The sequence below is a fragment of the Lathamus discolor genome, chromosome 6 (assembly GCF_037157495.1).
Source record: "Lathamus discolor isolate bLatDis1 chromosome 6, bLatDis1.hap1, whole genome shotgun sequence".
NCBI lineage: Eukaryota > Metazoa > Chordata > Aves > Psittaciformes > Psittacidae > Lathamus > Lathamus discolor.
The window spans coordinates 19990443-20011760 of record NC_088889.1 but is presented as its reverse complement, the minus strand read 5'-3'; the positions used below and the strand labels follow the sequence as shown (position 1 = coordinate 20011760).

The following is a 21318-nucleotide window of genomic DNA, read 5'->3' as shown; positions in this document are numbered from 1 at the left end:
CCTTTCCTAATGACAGGCTGCCTAACTGCAAGGAGGTAGCTGGAGTTCTGCAGCACAAGGTGCATCCTGTCCCACAGCTTTAAGAAGTTTCCTCTTCCCTCCCCCGTGTTATCTGTGCCAGGTATTAGAGGTTTGTGCCACAGTGACTCTGAGGGAGGGCTGTGATTTTGCACCTGAGCACTGTCTCATATATGTGGGTAGAAACGTTACAGTCTGTGCACTTGACTCCAGCTGGAAGCTCATTTTCCTCTGTGATAGGAGACTTGCGGGCTCTCCATTCCTCCACCATCAAGAGGAAAACATGCTGCACCTGCATACAGTCCGGACCACTTAGATAGCTCTGTCAGCCCTCAGCTGGAGGGCTTTCTCTGCAGACCTGAAACTCTAGGCTAAGACTACACCTGGGAAATTATTGTAAAACTGATCTGGAGTAGAGCTCCGTTTGGTGTGTGATGGAATGTCTGGGCCTGGGAGGGAGAGGATGAGCAGCAGAAATGTACACACATCACTTGTGCTACAGCACTGCTGGAGTGTTCAGCCTTACAGCAATAGATGGCAGACTCAGGGCAAGAAGAGAAAATTTACTGAGGCATTCAACTGCTGGTTCAAACCCTGGGGAGCCAAGCCCAGGGAAGGAGCTGTCCACCCCATGCTTTGGGGTATGAACAGTCCATTCAGCCAGGACTCTCCAAATCGCCCGGTTTTAAACTAAGGAATTGATGCCACAAACACCTTTGTGGAATACCACAGTGGGTTCACACATTCTTTTGCCCAGGTGACAGTGCAAGCCAAGAAACAGCGTTTGTGCTCCTGGCAGGTTGAGTGCATGCAAAACTGCACACACTCCTTTGCATACACTGCTTAAGAACAATAGGTGCAATGTGAAGGGCCCCAATCTAGGAAAGAGGAGATCAGAGATGGAAGGGAGTTCAACAGAAGACATCTAACAGAAGGAGCACAAGATATCACAGTGCTGTTCCTGCTCCATCCTCTCCCTCAAAACTACCTCTACACTACAGGATGACTTCAGGGAAGAATCCATCTGGAAGAGCAGGAGGGAAGTGTTGGCCACACCTTTACATGCATTGACAATGGCTGGGTAATTGGCCTGCAGGAGGTTTCACAGCAATTCTGCTGGCAGACTTGGCCCATTCAGACAGACCAGGACAAGGAGAACAAATACAAGAAGTGCCACAGTAGATTCACTTGGAGAGTCTGCAGTTAACAAAACCTTAATCCATTCAGCTTTGCATGGGTTAAATTTTGCATAAAATCCCATTCCAGACAATAGCTCTTTAATTCCATTTGATACAAAGCTTCCTGCAAAAGGGATATTTACTGGTACTTTTTAATTACAAAAAAACCCATAAATTGTCTGTTTTACTGTCTGTGCTAATTACATTTCATTATATATTTGGAGTAAGCTATGATTTTCCTGCTGGTTCCCATGACATTTTTCATTATCAACCACTAATTGTCTAGCATGCACACTGCATTGTGAACCAAGTAGGCTGATGTGTGGGCAGAAGTTCTAGAGAAAGCTGCAAGGCAGTAGAAGTGCACATTATTATTATTACTATTACGATGTATTAGAAAGGTTCCACCTACTTGCATACCTACATATCCTCATCCCTATCAGCAGCATCACAGTGCAGCAAAGCTCAGGAGTCCATCTGTAGCAAGCCCTGTGCTTTAACAAGGCTCAGCAACTACTGGAGGAAAGTTATGTGGGGTGAAACGATGACAGCAGCCCCACTGTAAGGACAAGTTCCCTGCTATGTGCAATGGAAATACCAAGAAGGTTTCTCAGTCACTTCCTCTACTCAGTGCCCAAAACATGTGGGTATCACTTTGCCCACTCACAGTCTGAGGCCAAGGTTATAAAGGAAAACAGTGCCATATGTGGATTACTAAAGGAATAGGATAACTAATGGGATCTTTGTGAGAGAGATCAGAAAAAGACAGAAAAAAGGTAAAGGGTTTTCATGAGCTACAGCTAACACTGTTTCCATTACAGCAAAACCTCCAAAGAATCCACATCTATGCAAACTCAGAAAGTGCTACAAAGGATGAAGCAACTCAGTGCACACAGCATTTCATAAATTCAGACCAAAGGAAGCTGTAGGTACCAATTCTTCATACAGCAAGCTGCTAGAATAAGGAGTGCATGACCACTACTTAACGTTATCAGCCTTGGACAGGTGGCAATTCTATCCATGTGCACCACACACACAATATACAAACTCTTCAGAAATAAATGTGTGTTTTCACAGGATTGCAGCTCCCTCCTGATATTTATTTCAAACGAGACAAAGCCTGACCCTTCCTAACAGCACTGTGAGGGAACAGTTGTATAACTCCTCCTCTTCTCCTCAAGGTGATCCACAAATACATTATCAGAAACACAATCAGACCACATTCAGTGCTGTGGCAGAAGAGTAAAATTCCCATCCAAGGCAGGAGGACTTGCCCTGCATTGAAGCTTTATTTTTATGCGCTGATTTACAGATACCAAGAATGAGGAAGTTCTCTAGTCCTTTTAAAGAAGGAATGTGAAGGACCAAAAGGCACTTTTGACTTGACTATATTTTTATTAACTTTTAAAAATTTAAGCTGTCCTTGTGACCTATGACATCAGCATGCAATTTCAAAGGTCTCAAAGACAGTACAGCAACTTCATTTTTCTTTCTTCTATGACCCACATAACCACAGTACTCAAACATCTTACATGTTTTAATGTGTTTATCCCACCAGCAACTCTGTGAAGCAGGAAAATGATAACACAAGTGCTCTACAGAAGGGGAGCCATGGCACAGACGCAACCCAAAACAGTGGAAGCAAGACCCGAAAGAACAATCAAGAAAAGTCCCATCCATGTACACAGGCACTTCAGCATCTAGAAATACCTCACTTTTCGCAGCAGGGCTGAGGGTCCCAAGTAGACCATCTACAGTACCTTCCTAGAGATAATATCACAGCAACAGCTGCAGGCCTTTGGGCATCTCCTCAGTCACTTTCGGTCACCTGAAAGCCACAGAACTGGCCTTTCTGCCCATCAAGTCTGATTCCTCTTGGGGACGCGATCCAGTAGAGGTGCTGAACACGTCCCGGCAGCACTGAGTTCATGGGAAGGTACATCGGGCACAAGGGACAAGTAGGCAGTGGCATTAAGCCAGGGCACTCACCTAAGAAATGGGACAGACCCGAGTTCTCAGGATGCAGTCTGGGTTTTGCTGACTACCTGCTATAGATCAAGCCAGAAACACTCGGCAAACTTTGGAGCATCCAGCAGCTCGCCTGTGAGAGCCGTAAGTCAGCAATGAGGAAGCCCAAGTTAAAGGTTTTCTTTGAGGCCAGATTTTCCCCTTCACAAAGGCTGCTATGTATCTTGCTGTATACAGTGCAGCAGCACTGTTTTCCCAGCAGGAGAAATCCCACCCTGGCCTTAAGCAATGCTCCTGACAACATCTGCAACCAAGCACATATGGTTCTGTGAAATATTCTGCTTTCAACGAAAGCCATTTTCCAATTAGAAAAGATTAATTATTTGTTTTGCTGGATGTGTTTCAGACAACTGTGGAGCACTAGTTCAAGTAAACAGCAAGTACACAGTGTATGCTAATGATGATGCCTGATGTTCATCCAGAAGAGTTCTGTCTTTCACCCCATTCTTCTATGTGTAAGCACACACACCACAAGTACAGATGAAAGAAGAGAACAGAGTTGTGTCTTAATGGAGAGGAGATCATTCATGCTGTCTAACAGAGGTGATGCAACTAACAATCTAGGCCTCTAAAGGGTGATTCAGAAATTAATTGTCAATCTTAGTAATAATCTTAGAAAAGGCTCCAATTCTGCATGGTATTTAAAATTCACTGAAGTTAACACGGCCAGGGAGACTGAGAATTTTAGTGGCACAGCACTTGAATTGCCATTCACAAACTGAAAACTGGTCCTCTCCACGTCAAGGCTGAAGAGGTTGAGTGGGTACAGCACAAAGAACATCATGGTACCCACCCATGCCTTGGTCCTTCTGTACCATCACTGGTCCCCAACAGGATTGTTCTCAGAGTTGGTCCAACAGCTGAGATAATCAAACCAAAATCCACAGCCTTCACAACCGTTTGCTTCAGTCCTTCTCCAGAGCAGGGAAGAAAAATTAGAACTGGGCAGAAAATTACTTTCCTAGTCCATAATCTAGGAGTCACCCTCACGCTCAAGTCTTTGCTCTGTCATTTCTTCTCTGTCTCAATATTCACCCTAATCTCTGCACTATGCTCAGTTTTGCATGCTGGAACTATTTTCCATTGTAAAAACAGCCATCACACAAAGCAGTAGGAGGACTAACTTGGCTTTCACTTAAAACATAGGAAAGTAAGAAAAAGGCTGTGGTGATAATTATCTACACCACCTAGATTAGATTAAATGAGAGAAAGAAACTAGTCCCTGAAAGCCAATCTCCTGTTGCTTAGGGCTTTCATGTCAGAAATGCGACCTGTGCTCAAATGCAAGTCTGAATTAAGCAGGATAGAGACTTCTCCCTTTCACATGTCCTTTGACCGACTGACCTCCAAAAAACCTGCCACAGTGGCAAGGGGCAGCTGGTTTCTCTCACCATCATCATGCTCTGCTCAGAGAGGAATTCTACCCTGAATAAGGACACAACTTGGGTCTAGGACAGGTTATTCAATATTATTTATTTCCTAGAAAAAGTCGCAATTTAAACAGAATTTAATTGCCTAAGAAGAGCACATTTTCTCAGGAAAATTTCAGCCTGCTATTACTGTAGTAGGTTTGTCTTTGATCGTGTCCCAGGCTTGATTGCAGTCACAGTACGACACAGAGTTCATAATCGGATACACTTTGTCATAGCTGACACCACCACTGCCTTACTGGTAGAACAGGAAGACTAGGGCTGTCAGTCTGCCACCTTTCGCGAACACTGAAATCACGCTTCTTTTTTTCTCCCTTAAAGACAACTTCTTTGTTGCCATGGTATCACTAATGCAGTATTTTGAGATGGGAAAAGAAGATAACAGTGCATCATCACACTGACACATCTATCAACTGCCAACCTCTCAAAAAGGGTAAATAAGTAAGGATGCCAATGTAGACTTTTAAAGGCTCCTCCATCCTTTTTAATTTTTCCCCTCTCACATACAAGTTGCTGTCTATAAAGCTCATGCCTTGATTTTGTGACAGAGAAGGTCTCAATCTGTGTCTCAGCAAGCAGTGTCTAGGTTTATTTACTAATTCCATCTCTTCTCCCCACACTGCAGGACACCAGCTGAAGTACACACTCACAAGAGAACAGAAGCACCTGCATATTCAAAAAATGCCAGCCTGTCTCCCCGTGTTAAGCCATGCAGTGACTGCTTCATCATTCTTGCTTGTACAGTGATTTCTTCCTGAACTAACAAGGCATCTGCTGCTGAGCACAACCCACATTTATGTCAAAAGTGAGAGAAAGGAAAACAAGGCCTGTGATGGTGTCTCCCATATACCACCTTGAAGTCACAAGGTGTGGTCTGGTTGGCTTTGTAGCATATCTTTCCTACCACTGCCAGAAGTACTTTAAAGAAACCTTTACTAACTTAGCAAATCAAGTTCTTGCACTCAAAACAATGGCATGTCCCTCCTCGACCATGCATAGAGGAACACTGCACAGAGTCCCTTCCAGAATTTCAGAGAAAGCTCTGCATATGATTGGCTCAACCATGTTATCTCAGTAAAACCAGGGAACAGTCACAGTGACAGATTCCCATGTCCCAGCCATGTGCCCAGCTTTGAGTCCAGACCAATGAACAGACAATGACAGACACAATGGCTTTCAGCACACCACCACTGTTGCAGTGGTGTTCACAGTGGTGACACGATGAGCTCTTCATCTTGCAGGTGGTGTAAAAGGAGTAATAATGTAATGAAATGAAAACTTATATAAGCTGAATTTATCAAGCCTTCTGCAACAGAGGAAGGGGCAGAGAGCAGCAAGTGAAGCAGTGACAGAAGATCAGACTGGAACGATCCCCGCTATGGGTCAAGAATTCAACAATAAGCACAGAGTCCTGTAGCAAACAAAAACAAGTATTTTACATTCGGGAGAGAGAGGAAAGAGGTGGAGAGGAAGGAGAAAGGAGGGTCTTAGTTGCTGCTTCTTTCTTGTTTGTGGGGATAGGAAGAATAACTTGCCTGTACTCAGAACTGAAGTGCTCTCACCTCTTCAAAGAGGAATATAATTGGGATCTTTATGCCCTCATGTATTTATTTTTCTCATCCACAAAGCCTTGTTCTTAGTTCCACCAATCTGACCCAAGGCAGAATGACTCACCACAGCAAAAGGCTGGACAGCAGCTTCTTTTTCTAAAGACCTAAATAAACCCTACTCCATCAATTGACCAAGGACGATGCAGCAGTAAACCTCTCACTGAAGGCTGTGCGTTGCCTTGGCAACCTGTCTGATCTCCATTGCTCTAGGGACTGGAAATGTGCTGCCAACAGGAGATTTCAGCTAATCAAACCACATCTCCTAATACTTAGACAATTTCCCATCTGTGGGGAGCAGGCCACGTGCCCACACAAAGCAGGGCACCCTCCAAGCACAGCCATGGCTCCTCCTTGACCGGTTACTTGTTGGATTCTCGTAGGCCACGGACATCTCCCGACAGCTACTGAAGGAGATGAAGAGGCAGCAAGAGGCCACAACCCACGTTCCTCCATGTGCTCACTTATGTGCTTGGCAGCTCCACACCAGTGCTCAGCACATGCCTGGCAGGCTGCAGAGAGAACAGGCAGAGAGGAGACCGGCTGCCTGCTGAGAGCTGCCTGCAGGCACCAGGACCCTCAAAGGTCCATGCCTCAACCCTGACCTTTGAAAGAAAAGTAGAGTTTCCAATATTGGTAACAAACACTCCCTACAGGCCTACGTGTTTTGAGCCTTCTCGGTGCACTCTGTCCCCTTTTCAGCTCCCATTAGACACATCCAGGTAACTAAGAGGCAAACTGCTGACCAAAAAAGAAGTGGGACAACCACGTATCTCTGGACCTTCTTAGACCAGGGACTGCTGTCAAAGTGCAGCGTAGAACACCTGCTTTATTCTAAACCTTCTAACTGGCAGTGCTAAAAGGGCAGCTTTGGTGGCTAATTTTGCCTTGAAAGCACAACCAGTAATAGACTTATTTATTTTTTTCAAGAAGAAACAAAACCAACCTTTCTACAGCTCCACTAGAGGTTTCCAGCTCCTGCACTTAAGCCCAGCCACAAAGACAGATGATCAGTCTGGCATTCAGCACAACCAAGGGGCCACAAAAAGAGGCATGAACAGCAGACAAGAGAAGAATTTTCTACAGATGTGCTGTTCTGAGACAAGAAATCCTGTTTGCTGGGGATGAGATTGATATCCATGAAAAAGTACCAATTCCCACCTAACAACCCCAGTGCTGCATCACTTGAAATCATAGGTTAGATTTTGAAAAATGATTTGATAGATTTTGATAAATGGTTAGAGTTTGAAAGGACCTTAAGATCACCTAGTTCCAACCCCCAAATGGCCCTTTCCATGCAATTTCCAAAAGGAATCAGGGCATCTGAAAGCAGACTTAACCCTGGCATTCAGGCTCTCCTTCACCTCCTGGGTCATTCTTTACCACATCCCAGAGGACACTAACCCACCAGTCTCTGAAACCCAAAGGCACAGACACTACACCAAGTTTCATTCCATGCATGTCATCTGCTGCCAGATTAACCCATAGTACTGCACCAACTGGTGCGGAGGACCCTTAGATGTTTTTTTCCTGGTATTCAGGCCATCTTCACAGGAGATGCTGCCCCACCAAACAGCTCCCTGGGACCTGGGCTAGCTACCAAGCCCAGGCTCCAGCTCTTGAGGAAGAGGATGCAGGAATTGTTGGCATTTAAAGGGGAGGCGGAAGAAGGCTGCTCATAAAGCAGGGTGTGGTTTCAAAGAAAGAGTGCATTGTGGAAGATTTCTAGGCCTCTGGTATCAACCAAGAGACCTACGCCCATGGAAAATATGTTGTAACAATATCAACAGACATTAAAACAAATGCCTGGGGAAAAGAATGCCAGCAATTTCTGGAGTCATGTATTTAATGGAGTTAAGAGCTTAGCAAGCACTGCCACCTTCTACCATGCCACTATGAACATTTCTCTATCCATGTCAGTATAACAAACCAGTTCACTTGTTACTAGGGCTGCAACAGAGAAGGGTGTGAACTGAAGTCATTGCTCAGCAAACCAAGGACTCCGTGATATGGGAAAGGCAAGGAAGTCCCAAAGGCATAAGCAAGAGAGAAGCAGAACTGGTTTTAGTGGCCAGGAGAACAGCTGGCTTGCTACATGTGCTTTCCCATCTTATTCTTTCCTCTGTCACACCTTCTTTCTATTCCAGGCATTCCTCAGCCTTGCTTCAGCTCAGTTCAGCCAAACTGAATAAAAAATGGACCCTGGGACTTATACCCAAAATATCCGTCTCTACAGGGCACTGAAAATCAAAAGCATGGAAATCAAAAGCAGAGCTGTCACCAAGCTAATGGGGAGCAGGAATGACCTCAGAGAAAACAGATGTTGATGATGCAAGACACCCTCCATAAATCCTTTGTAAAAGGAAATGTGCAGGGCAGGATCCCAGCACTACAAAACCTGTGAGAAGGGCCCCCTCCAGATGAAAGCAGCCACAACACTGCCTCAAAGGACTCATTTGCGTTAACAAGTTTCAAAGCATCCGCCCAGAGTTTCTTTCAAGCAAGAGCTGTGACATCAGACTGGTCTTGGGAATAAATAGGGAGCCATGCCACTTCAGAGCCAGACGAAGAGTCAGAAGCGGGGCTGCAGGTAGAGGCAGCTGTTAACCAGAGCAGATGCAATGGTGACTAAAATAGATTCCACGTATTTCAAGGACTTCTGCAGCTCTGATGCTCCAGTCCAGCCCACATGAGCACACACACACACATTCTGAAAAACAATTGACATAAAGGACCATGAGAATAAAGTGCATCATGTTCCTTGGATGTTTTCAGACACACTGAGCCAAGCTACAGAGTCTACTTACTACTTTCTTTGGACCTCTCTATCCGTTTTCTCCCACAGATATCATGCTAGGTTCAGCTCCTTTTTTAACCTACCCCAGTCACAAATACATGCAAGTATGGTTTCCCTTGCACAGTGATCAGCTGTGCCCTCTGCTCAACAGGAATGAAAATACTCTGCACTTGTGTTACTCATTATGGATCCAGAATTATGGCCTTACTACTGCTTCACAGTGAAATCTGATTTGAGATCAGGACACAGCACATTGTCAAAGCAGAAAACAAAAGAAAAGGCTAACTCCTGTTTCATTATTGCAATTTACAAGACCTCTGTATTTCAAGAAAACCAAAGAAGCATACAAATCCAAAGTAACAAGTGTTGGCAACACAGAATTTCCTTTTCAGACTGTAATTGTCACCAAAGTAACAAACTAGGAAAGCTATTTTCTCGTCAAGAAATAGCCACAAACCATTCAAAACCGGAGACTTACCTAATCACACTTAAAGTGGAAAAACAAGTCAAACCAGCAGTGGAATTCCCCAAGAACACTTTTCTCAGAAGCAACACATTTCAAACCTTTGTTCCTGGGACAGGTTGCTAAATCCTCTGGATCCACAGTGTTCACGCAAGCTGGCTGAAGCTGAAGAGAAGCACAGTCCTGAGTTTCAAACACAGGAGCAGCGCCCATGCTCTTTTCTCTGCATGTGCTTGTTGATTTAAAGTTCCAAGGAAGAAGGAAGGCTGCTCTTTGGTAAACACGTGACAGCCACTAAAGGAATGCTAGCCAGAGAAACAAGATAAAAGCTGCCTATGCTGCTGTCATTGGGGTTTGTTTAGAAAGTACTGCCTTACCTGTACCTTTCCTACTGCTCTTACCTTGTGAATGCCAGGTCTTTATTCAAAGAATTATCCTGTCAGTGAATTTGCCTAAAAAAATAATTTACCATTCACTTATCACGAAACTGTGATTTTTTTCTCTCCTGTAGAGAAATGTAACTTATTACTCAAATTCACACTCTGGTCATAAATATTTTGGATCCTCTTTAGAAATGTACTTTTTCCATCCTGGATTCCTATAGATTTACAGAGAAAAAGAGTGAAAAAAGGAAAGTAAGAATCACAGCAGGCATCCAGGCTAAAATAAAGTGTTTCCTCTCTAGGGAGCAGCCTATCCCTAGCATTTGCCAGGCCTCAGTCAGCCGTTACCTTTCTTGAACAGTTCTGCTCACCCTCCAGCTGGGGCCCTGCTCCATTGCAATGCGCTCCCATGCTGGAAGAGCAAAGCTGCCCCAGCAGCTCCATGCTTGCTGATGGCATTTGTATACACAGACATAAAACCTGTTCTTACAATCAAAGGAGCAAGCACAGGACTGATCCTAATGCATACCAGGTTATATACCTACTTCAAAGCCATGAACAATTAGAGATTTTGTCTTGGAGACTGCCGCTTACAGAGATACAATTCATTGCAAGAATAAAAAGAAAACATAAGAAATAGTAGAGAATGGACTTCAACTCCTGGGGTTTGGGGTGGGGGGTGTTGTTTGTTTTCATAAAAAAGAACAAACCCAAACCTTAAAGTATATTTTAAGGAAGGCTCTGTTACACTTACAGTGAGATCATGTCCTGTTTTCACTATTCACACAACTGGTGCTTTGAATGTGCATTTTGGACACAGATTTGATTCCCAGTAGAAGGGCATTTTTCCCCAGCATTCAGGGCAAATCCATCCCCACTGTCTCTGCCTACAAAAGGTCTCTCTGGCAGAGAAACTGGAGCTCTTCCCAGCAACTTACTAATCTGTGCAAAATTTTGTTTCCAGCTTCTAAAATACCTGGTGGTCCTCAAAAACAGCATGGGAAGGCTGCAGAGTAAAATCACACATCTGAGCCCAGCTGCTCACAACGTTCAAAACATCAGCGCGCACTGCGAAAGCCGGCAGAAAATAGAGGGAAGGAAGGGAGCACACTCCCCACTCAGCAGGGGCTTGCAGACCTGGCTGCTCACAACCAAAAGGGCTTGTGGCCCCACAGCCTGCAGCCGTTTGTAAATTGGCTCTAATCAGCTATCAGCAGTATCTTGCCTCTCTAAGGTAAACTGCTCCCTGAGGCAATTTTCTGCAGGTGTTCCTAATGCAATTCTTCCCCCCTCTCCCCAAAAAAAGGGCATTCTGATGATCTTGTTTATAAAAGCTGCTGTCTGGCAGATCCCTGAAGAGTAGTCCAGGCTGGCATCTTCAAAATAAAAGCTACTTAGAAAGAGCTCAAGAGGGGAGAAAAGTACTCATTGAACAAACATTATGCCACTTGACTTACATGAGTCTTACCACCCCAGATTCCCCATAGATCTGGCAGCTGAAGAGGGTGTCTTGTTCCCCGGGCTGTATGATGGCTGCAGGCAAAAGGCATAGGATGGGCAGAGCCCCAGTGAAAGGCCACGGTTGGGGACGCATGCTTTCAGCAGGGCTCTTTTCAGACTCTCTCCTGTCCCTGTGATGCCAGCATGCACGGCTGAGCCATCCTGCTGATCAGCCATACGAGGTCCCAGAGCAGGCAGGCGGCAGCCATGGCACTGAACTAAAAATATGCAAGGGCACAGCAGAGCAACAAGGGAAAAGCAAAGTCTGGTTCTATCAGGCCAGTCACTGAAGCCAACTGACTGAGCAGCTTTCACACACTGCCCAGGAGGCTTGCCTTGTCTGCTAAGCCAGAGGGAAATCTCCCTTTCTAATTCAGAAGCAAGCACCAGTCCCTGACAGGCTACCAGGAAAGGGCCGGGGCAGTTCAGCCTGCATGTCTGTGGGTGCCCTGTTCCCTGTACTTACACTCAGTCCTAGTGCTGCATGATTGAAAACAAATGTCCCAGTAGCAGCTCCATAAGGGAAGCAGTGAAATCAGTTGCCAAAGAAAAAGGAATGTCTCAGTCTCAACACAGGTTATTAAGCACCCAGAAAAACCATCCTCCATCCATGCCACTGTCACTGAATTAGCTTGTACCAGAGAAGTCACTTCTAAGTTCTTCCCATTGGTTATTCTGTTATTCCCTTACTTTTGAACTCTTCCCTTCATAATTCTCACTGTAGCCCCTGACATCTTTTGTGTGGTAATATGATGTTAATTCACTTCAATTCAGATTTCTCCAGAGTTCACCAGGACTGTCATATACATGATGGAAAACTGGAAACCATTTAAGTCATCCACTCTGACTCCCATGCACTGATTGCTTTCCTTATTCTCCCACATCAAGTTTTCATTCTAAACTTTACTCTTGAATCCATCATTTATAGAGTTGCAACAGAAAAAGTAACCCAGAAATAATGCTACAACAATGTTAGGAGAATAAACTCCTGTCAGCTTGAAACAGCCCGTTTTCTGTTGTTTTTTGGTTGGTTGGTTTGTTAGTTTTCAGAACCATTGTGCTAAAAGAGCTAGAGCAAAGTTGGCAGAAATTCAAATACATTTTCAGATGTAGCCAGGTTTTATTATTTGTCGACAACCAAACTGTCTAAACTGTAGACATACTCCCTCTATGTCCCACTAAACATCAAGCCAATATTTGTAAAACCCTGACAAGGTATTTCACACTAACCGTTACACCATTATTTTAAAGATCAAATACCCTTTCATCTGGGAGCCATGGCCCAGCCAGCTCACCCAGCAATGTACATGCTTCCAGCTTGGCCAAGCAATAAGATCCCTTTCAGGTGTGTGTTGCTGAACCGGCACCCAGCCAGCCGTGCTCTTCTTCAAAGGTCCACCAAAAGCCCTTAGCCAAGGTGCCCCTGAGAGAATCATTCAGAAATTGATTTCTAATTCTTTTTCAAGGTGTACCATCAGAGTCTCTCAGAGGTGTCTCTCAGAGAGGGCAGGAGAGGGTACTTCATCCCAAGCTCTTTCACTGATCAGAATTTGCCTTTTTAATTTAAAGCCACACAAAGTCCTTGCTGCCTTTGCTTGTCACACTGTTCCTCCCCAACCAGACAGTGGGTCATCGTGCTGAGCTAAGCCGAGACAAGCATCATTTAGACCTCCCCTGCCCTGGTGTGGGTAATAATGTACACTGCCGTGTAACAAACCTGGAGTGAAAAATTAGTACAGTACTTACCCGGCATTCATCTCCCAGACAGGGAATGTCATTAATTCATTCAGCTCACTATGTGCAAAGCCACCCCATGAGGCAACACCAGACCTGTTATCAAGTGGTGAGTGACAGGGAGAGAGGAGGCTTTGCAAATCCAGGGAGGAAGAGGGATCAAGGGGGTACCCCACAACTCCAGAGAGCTCCCAGGAGCCCCAGTCCTTCTGCTGTCTGCCCTTCACAGCCCCTTATCCAACTTCAGGTCCTGCATCTAGAGCAAAAGACTCATGGGGACCCTGACAGCATGAGTGCCCCAGGCCCAGGTGAGAGACCAAACCTGGCATGGCCCAGTTATGCCAAGAAAAAGAAGCTTCATACTGGCGTGACTGATTTCATCCCTTCATAGAGCAGCAGCCAAGGGATACCTGCCATGACACTCTACCAGCATTTAACATACACCTCTGTCATTTCAGTTCCTTTGCAAAACAATTATCACTGCACACAGCATTTGTTAGAGGTAAACTTGGCTGAACAAAGCCATTAATGTGCAGGAAAACCAGGATAGCAATAAAAATGCACACAGGCAGCAATGACTCACACTTCCACTTTGTTCACTATACTAAGCCTTCCTCAACATTCTGTAGACTTGCAAACCCAAATATATCTCTCACTTTTTGGGCTCAAAGTAAAATTACTCTTCCCCCTTGGCCTCAAGCCTTAGTCAAAAGAAATAGAAGACAAATGAGAGAACTCCATACAACGGAGTCAGACCTCTGAGTCAGGAGCCTCACAATTGGGAAAACTTTATGTAACAGACTTCAGGTCAGTGCACTTCTCACTCCTCTTACCAAGGTATGAAACTATGAGTGAAACATCCCTGGCACACCCCCCTGAACTCACCCATCATCTGCCCGGTCCTCCACTCCTCTGGGCTAACAGAGTACAGCAGCAGACTATACTGGAAGAAAGATGATTGTGCTAGATAAGCGTGAAGGCAGAAATATTTACACGACACATTTCTGCTCAAGTCATATCCACCTGCTGTTTGTTAATATGTACAGATGACAAGGGCCCAGACTCAAGAGGAAGAAACTGTCTTAGCAGAAGCAGTGTTTTAATTAAATACTTGTCTGGACTCCACAGCATTTCCTCACAAAGTGTTCTGTGAAGTGGCACAGACCAAGTGCACAGCCTTGTTTACCTGAAACCACACTTGAAAACTAAGTCTGTAGGCCATTACCCACAAACAAAATCTTAGCTTCACCTGTAGTCCAAAATATCAACAAAATCCACGTGCCCACTAAGCCTGTAGTAGAGAAACATGACTTAGTTTGATGAAGTATGCAGAGAAACTGTGTCTGTTTAGATTATTAAGTAAGCAGTAATTTGATCAGTTTCCCTGTGGCTATTCCAGTATGTGCTGCTCCACAGCAGTGATCACTACAATCCTGTGTACCTGCATGCTTCCAGATGGCTTTTCAGATCCAATCCTGACTTTCACGCTTGGACTCCAGGTCTCACTTATTCCAATGAAAAAGTTTCCTACTAATTTGATAGCATCTGAAGTGGATCTGAGCTGTCCAATTCATAAAATATGAAGAAGTTTCGGGGGAACACCAGGTCTCTAATCTCTGTTGCAACCCACATTTCTTCTACTGTGATAGTGAAGGTGGGAGGAAGGAAAGCCTGGAGCAGCACTCGGTCTAATGGGATGCTCAGCAAAGACAAGCTGGCAGGCAAATCATCTCCTAGAGACAAAGCAAGCAGACAGGCCAACTCAAGCATCACAGGAGGTGGATTCCCAAAGAAAAAAGTGTATGTACACAAGTGTGGTTCAGGTCTAATTAGAGACTTGGAAAACAATGGCAATGATTTTCTTTTTCTGGTTAAATTTTGGTGGTGTTTGGGGTTTTGTTGCTGTTCTTTGGTTTAGTTTTTTAATAATGTTCCAGCAGTGAAGGAGAGTGTTTCCAGAAATACCACCAAAGTCTTACAGTTGCAGATGAGGTGGATGGAGGCTGGATTTCCCCTGAAAAACAGCAGATTTTGATCAGAAACCAAGAAACAGATGATCAGTGTTCCTCACCTCACAACTGAGTCCACATAATACTTTGGAAACACCAAACCAGAGAGCCTGTGGGTTACATGAGTCCCGCTTGCAAGCAAGAGTATAGAGAAGAGCAGATCTAAATCTCAAAAAATGCAAGCAAAGAGCCACAGGCAATGGCTCTGCCAATGAAAATAACCAAAACAAGAATGCAAACACCAAGTCAGCACATAGGCTAAAGCAGTGTAGCTGGACGGATGAGAGAAACAGACCTGGAATACAGGCAATAGTATCCACTCTACGATGGGAAGTGATGAGAGGCAGAGAGGAAAATACCCACCTAACAGCTATCTTGACAGAGATGAAGGAGACAGAACCAAATATCTCAGGAAGGAAAAAAAAAAAAACAGCAAACAGTAACACATGCACTGATTGAGAACACTGACAAGTAAGAGGAAGATGGTTTTAGCTAATTCAAACACTTGCCATGTACAAACACTACAAACTAATCCCAGTGACACTGATTAGCCACAGTATCAGACTGAAGGTCCAGCTGCTCACGATACACAGTAAAACCATTTGGAAATGCCTGCACAAATACCATAAGGAGCTCAAAACACCAGGAATGTTATCACAAAACCTTCACAGTACTTGACATGCACAAGCACTGTCATCTGTCCATGCTCAGCACTTGTGAATGACAGCCTGGAATCTGCCTGGAGGGCACCACCACAAACAGGGGAAAGGAGATTGCCAGGGCTGTGTTGCCAACCCAGACCAGATCCAGCCATGCTCTGAAACAAAGATTTCTCTGGATGTAAATATGAGGGGAAGGGGGAATAAATACTTTTACAATGGACAGCAAAACAATGCTCCTCAAAACCTTTCAGTTACTCTAAAGAGAATCTCAGTTGCATTGGGGAATGCCAATGCCCCAGAAAACACAGGGAATCACACTTTTAGAGTCTGTACAACTCCATTGAATGCAATATGGCTATCTACCAGCAATGAAAAGAAAATCAAACACTTAAAAGAGAGCTATGAGACTAACAGTGCAAGCAAAAAGTACAGGGGGGATTTGCCATCAGTAAAGACATGGTTGCAAGGGTAGTCCTGCTCAAGATTTGACTGGAGGGCAAAAAAAGGTTGTGCTTTCAGTGACAAAAACATGCTTTAGATCATAGAAATGACGAAAAAGGACACAAAAGTCATTAAGAGAAACAAGAACAAGAGAAGCTGCCAAGCGAAGAAGGCAGCTTCTACAATACAGGCTCCAAGGACCATAAACAACACAGCAGAGAGGGTTGTCTGGGACTTGTCAATCAATTGTGAGAAGCAATGGAAAATGTCAGTGGGGGACCTCCAGGGTTCAGGGTGGTTAGAAGATGAACCAAAAGAAAGTTGTAGCACATTAAGAGATAGGCTACATAACTTTCGGTGGCAATTTAGTTTATTTAATTAAGTGCAGTAATGCTGGTAAAACAGAGATTTTAATATTTGTTACCAGAAAGGGAATAAATGTGATTTTCTGGAGCATCATAACAAAACTGAACATCAACAAGACAAGCAAAGTACAGCCCACTTACCCGCTTCCTGCAGAAAAATGACATCAGAAGTGGGCTCAGAGTATCACCTGGGAGCTCATACATAGGCCTGGCTGGAAGAAAGAAAAAAACCCAAGTCACCCCTCATGTCATTTTGACAAGGATACCAGCAGCACTTGCTTCCTCAGGACAGTGCCACAGCCTCTGACCAGAACCCTTTGCTGACCTTTGCTTCAGCCCCAGCACAGACCACACTAACACAAATGAGTTTGTCTGTGTGACAAGAGTAAGGGTTTGTACACATTTATTCTGCTTTGTTTAATTTTATCTTATTTCACAGTGCATCTTCAATCTGAAAATCCTAATAGATGGCAGTTGACATCACTGAATGATTATTAACTGCTGCAGCTTGGTAAGTGCGAACCTTAGCTTAAATGTCAAGTTCCAGTTTTCAGCAGTGTCAAATGTTAACTTCAGAAGTTATCTAAATAAAAATTAAGACCTTTGAATAAAACTACTTTTTAAACCCTAAAGAATAAGTTTTGACTCTACTGCTCAGCCAGTCATTTTCAAGGTATTTAGTTTCAGGGAGAGATGACAGATTTCAGCTAAATTTTAATAGTGTGGTAAAACTTCCGAGTGTGATTAGTTGAAGCATCTACAGAACCTAGTTTTTAAATTCCCACTTGAGCTAGCTAAATAAAGTAACTTGTATTATGTTTTAGAGCTTATAATAATTAAAGTTTACAGTAAATCCACAGAATTCAATAGAATTAACTGGCTATAAATCTCAGAGCATAAAACTGGTTTGCAGAGGTAGCATGTCAGTGATATCCAGCCTTTCTGCAAGGTGCCAGCCATTGAGCAAGCTGATTAGTCAGTCTTTGATTAATTGGCTGCTGTGTAAGAGTCAGGGTCAATCTACTCAATTAGGTGAAGGTCTGGTGGAGATCAGAGATGTAAATCAAAACCTACAGCAAAAGCTTCAACACAAGATGAGAACATACCAGCAGCCTCTCTTCCCTGCAAGGACCCCTCTCCCCCAGGCAGCCTGCTCTCCAGCCATAGCCATAAGTGGATGCTGAGGAAAAAGCAAAAGCAGAACACCACAGGTGCATTGAGTAGCCTTCACACCTCCAACCATATTCATTTCCAAGGATTTTTGAGCCCGAAATGGTTCATTGTTTTCTTCAAGGTACTTAACCAGCCTCCCACCGAACCCAGGTACGCTTTTTGCGCCCAACAGAGATCTCTTCAGCAGAGACCTCTGGAGACCTACCACCCATTGCATGAAGGTCCAGCTCTTTCTGTTCTTCCTCAAGCTGGCTTCCTCTGGTAGCCCTCAGGCCTTGTGAGGCAGTGAAAAGCACTTCCTGCCCACCTCCCCATTACTACTCACATAAGTCTGTATATCTGATGATCCCCCAAAGTTTATCTCTTTTCACAGTCTTTGTCAATCAGTCATGCCCAGCACTAGAAACATCCACAGTGTCCATACTGTTGACCCCACTGCCTCTTCCAGTTCTGCTATATCCTTTTGGGAGTGAGGGGACCAACACTGTGCACAGTACTCAAGGTAAACGCTAGATTTACCTGTGCTGTTACTCAACAGCGCAGTGGTGCTTCCTACAACAAAGGACAGCTTGCTGATAAGATGAGGCAATTCCCCATCTTCAGAGCATTGTGCCAAGGAGTGCATAGACTCAGACTGCACCCGCCTCCCACCTACCAGCAGCAAGCCCTCTGCTGTTGCAGAGGAGGAGGGACTCACATAAGGGGGACACAGCAAGATAAGGCTCAAGGGAAGACAAAACTCAGTGGGAAACTGTAACCCCTCAAATTCAATAAGCAGGAGAACATGAGAGCAAGTGAGGCCAGTGGGGAAATGGTGTGACTTGTTAAAAAAAGCACAAATTAAGATCAGTTTAAAACCAACCAGATTGTAACACTGGTCCAAGGGACTACAGGAGACTGGGTATGTAGACAGAAAACAGGAATGATTTGAAACCACCCCACACAGACTGGGAAACTATCTTGACAGGATGATGAAAAAACACTGTATTTTTAGAGATTATAAATAACTAGTTAAAAAAATGTATTAGAAAAGCAGCTCGTCCCCAATGACACATTCTTCAGCATCCTATAGAAGAAAAAAAACCCAAACCCATAGAAATCTAAGCAATAAACTTGGATCTGAAAAAGCAGAACTACATAAAAATCAGTGTAGCAGTAAAAAGAAAGAGCTGGAAAGCTGCAAATATTTCCAGGAGAGCATGTACAGGTACTATAGGAAAGCATCAGGATACTTACATCATTAATTCAAAATATTTTAAAAGGACTAAAAAAATCAATTTGTTGTTTGGGGCTGAACAGCGGATTAAGGCCATTACCGGCAGTAAAGACAAAAAGGGGAAAATGAATATCCTTCAGAATGCGAATATCATGTTCAAAGGAGCAAAAGAAGAAAAGATCATGAACTTCTGGCAAGTTAAATGTGGAATCATAGGAGGGCAGACCAAAAAACAACCGTGGTAAGCGACTTCCTAGCAGCATGAAAATTTAATTACAACTCTTTTTCAAGTGTTGCAGAAATAGGGCACCTTTCCTGACAGCTCGTGGGGTCAGAAATGATGAAGGTGCACAAGGAACACTCATGACACTAGGCCTAGAGTAGGAAAGCCAAATTTTGCAGCAGTTTTACCTGTAAAGAAGCTGAAGGACATAATCCAGCTATTTTCACTTATGAAGGGTATCTCAGTGATTGTCCAACCAGTTCTTTGAAAATAGCACAGCATTCAGTAACAAGGCAGATAAATATTATGAAAACTAGTGAATAAGATCACAAAACCAGCCTTGCCACGACAAATCCATACGGCACCCCCATTTCTTCAGTACAGTGCAGAAGTCTTGAAAAGGTTATAATAGACTCACACAGACAAGCAACTTGGATAATGAGGGGTCTGAAACAGCCTCTACTCAAGTAAAAACTTCACTTTTTCAGATAGAGAAAGAGGTAATTATGGGATTAGCACAGGAATGGAGGGGCAATAAAATGGTAAGTGGTATGGGGGTGGCAAATAAGTAATGAATTGAAACTACTTTCTAGAAAAGAACTAGAGGGCACACAACAAAATGAGTAGGTATCAGGTACAAAACACAATGCACAGAAATAACATCTAATGCAACACAAGACTATGAAATTCACCCCTGCAGGACAATGCAGGGTCTGGGAGCATAATGGGTTCAAAAAGCAAACAGGCAAATGGACGGGTTCATCACAGGCTAACAAACATAAAGGCCATACTTTTGGGGTTAGAAGTCCCCAAACTGCAGTCAGAAGCCAAACACACAGCCAAACCATTCTTAAACATTCTCCCCAGGTACTTGCTACCAGCCAGCACCAAGGACCTTTGCTTTGACGCAGCACAACCACTCTTCTGGCAGCACACCACAGATTGCTTTTCTGTTTAACTTTTTAAGTTATTTTGAAATCTAAATACAATCCAAACCTGTAAGATTGCAAGCTGTTAACAAAGGATGAAAAATTAACTTCTTGGTTTGCAGCCTTCACTCAGCAGACCAAACAAATACACTGCTCCAATAGCTTCATCTGTCAAATAAACCTTTCTGATCATTTGCTTTAAGTTCAGAGGTAGGAGTCCCAGCAGAAAAAGGTATCTGAAAGCTAATTCATGCTGCTAATTACCCAGCAACTGACAGCATCACCTCAAGTGATACGCTGTGGACACACAGTCAATACCAGTCTCCTGGTCCTGCAACTCAATTGTGCAAAAGTTGGATATTGTATAATCCCAGCTCTCCCCTAAACTAGGGCGAGGCATTAATCTGGAACCTTACCTTTATTCATTTTACTATTTATTTATTTTACTAAGATGCTCTCAATTTATGCCAAGCAGCACAAGGAAATGTCACTGCTTTAGCAGTGAATCCTCTACCAGGCCACGATCGCCTCCAGCCTGGAGTCTGTTCTGCCACAAGGTTAAGTACTTACCAATGGTAACTCTCTTGGCCAGATAACATCATTCTAGCAATGGCAAAGCAGCATCCTTCTTTCAGGCTCAGCGATGTGCATGCAATCAGTGGAGAGACACACAAGCAGTTTCATGGACAGGCTTTGCTGCCTGCTGGAGAGGTCTGGGAACCAGCGCACAGGGCACCAGCCCAGCTCTGCCCCACTGGCTGTTACTCCCCTTAATGGGCAAGGAAACCAGAGAAGCCTTAGCCCATCTGAGGCAGAAACCATTCCAAGAATAACCATTAATTTTGTGAGGAAGGGAGATCGAAAAAACATCCAATTGTTTTTTTGATTAAAAGCACTCAACTTGGATAGGAAGTCTCCATATCAGCCTAGATTCCTTTCACTTTTCTGGCAGTTTTTACACAGCCAAGTAGGGAAAAAGAGCTCATAGAATCATAGAATGGGGAAGGAGAACAGAGAAGGAAGAAAGGGGAGAAGGTAAAGCAGAAAAGGAAAAAACAATTGGAAAGGTGTCATGTCTCCCCCCCCACCCCCCCACCCCCCCACCCCCCCAGCTGGGTGGCAACAGTTCAGCTTCTAACTTTGAAAATGAGAATTCTTCCCA

General features: G+C 44.0%; 1 protein-coding gene across 1 annotated transcript in view; it reads right to left on the bottom strand.

Moving 5' to 3' along the window:
* SYT16 (synaptotagmin 16) overlaps window positions 1-17791 on the bottom strand; it is a 78048-nt gene extending 60257 nt beyond the window's left edge. The window contains exons 1-2 of the mRNA XM_065685264.1: window positions 17722-17791; window positions 16757-16827 (exon numbers count right to left, since the gene is read on the bottom strand). The gene's annotated coding sequence lies outside the window, so the exon portion shown is untranslated. The remainder of the gene's footprint in view (window positions 1-16756; window positions 16828-17721) is intronic.
* Window positions 17792-21318: the final 3527 nt, after the last annotated feature.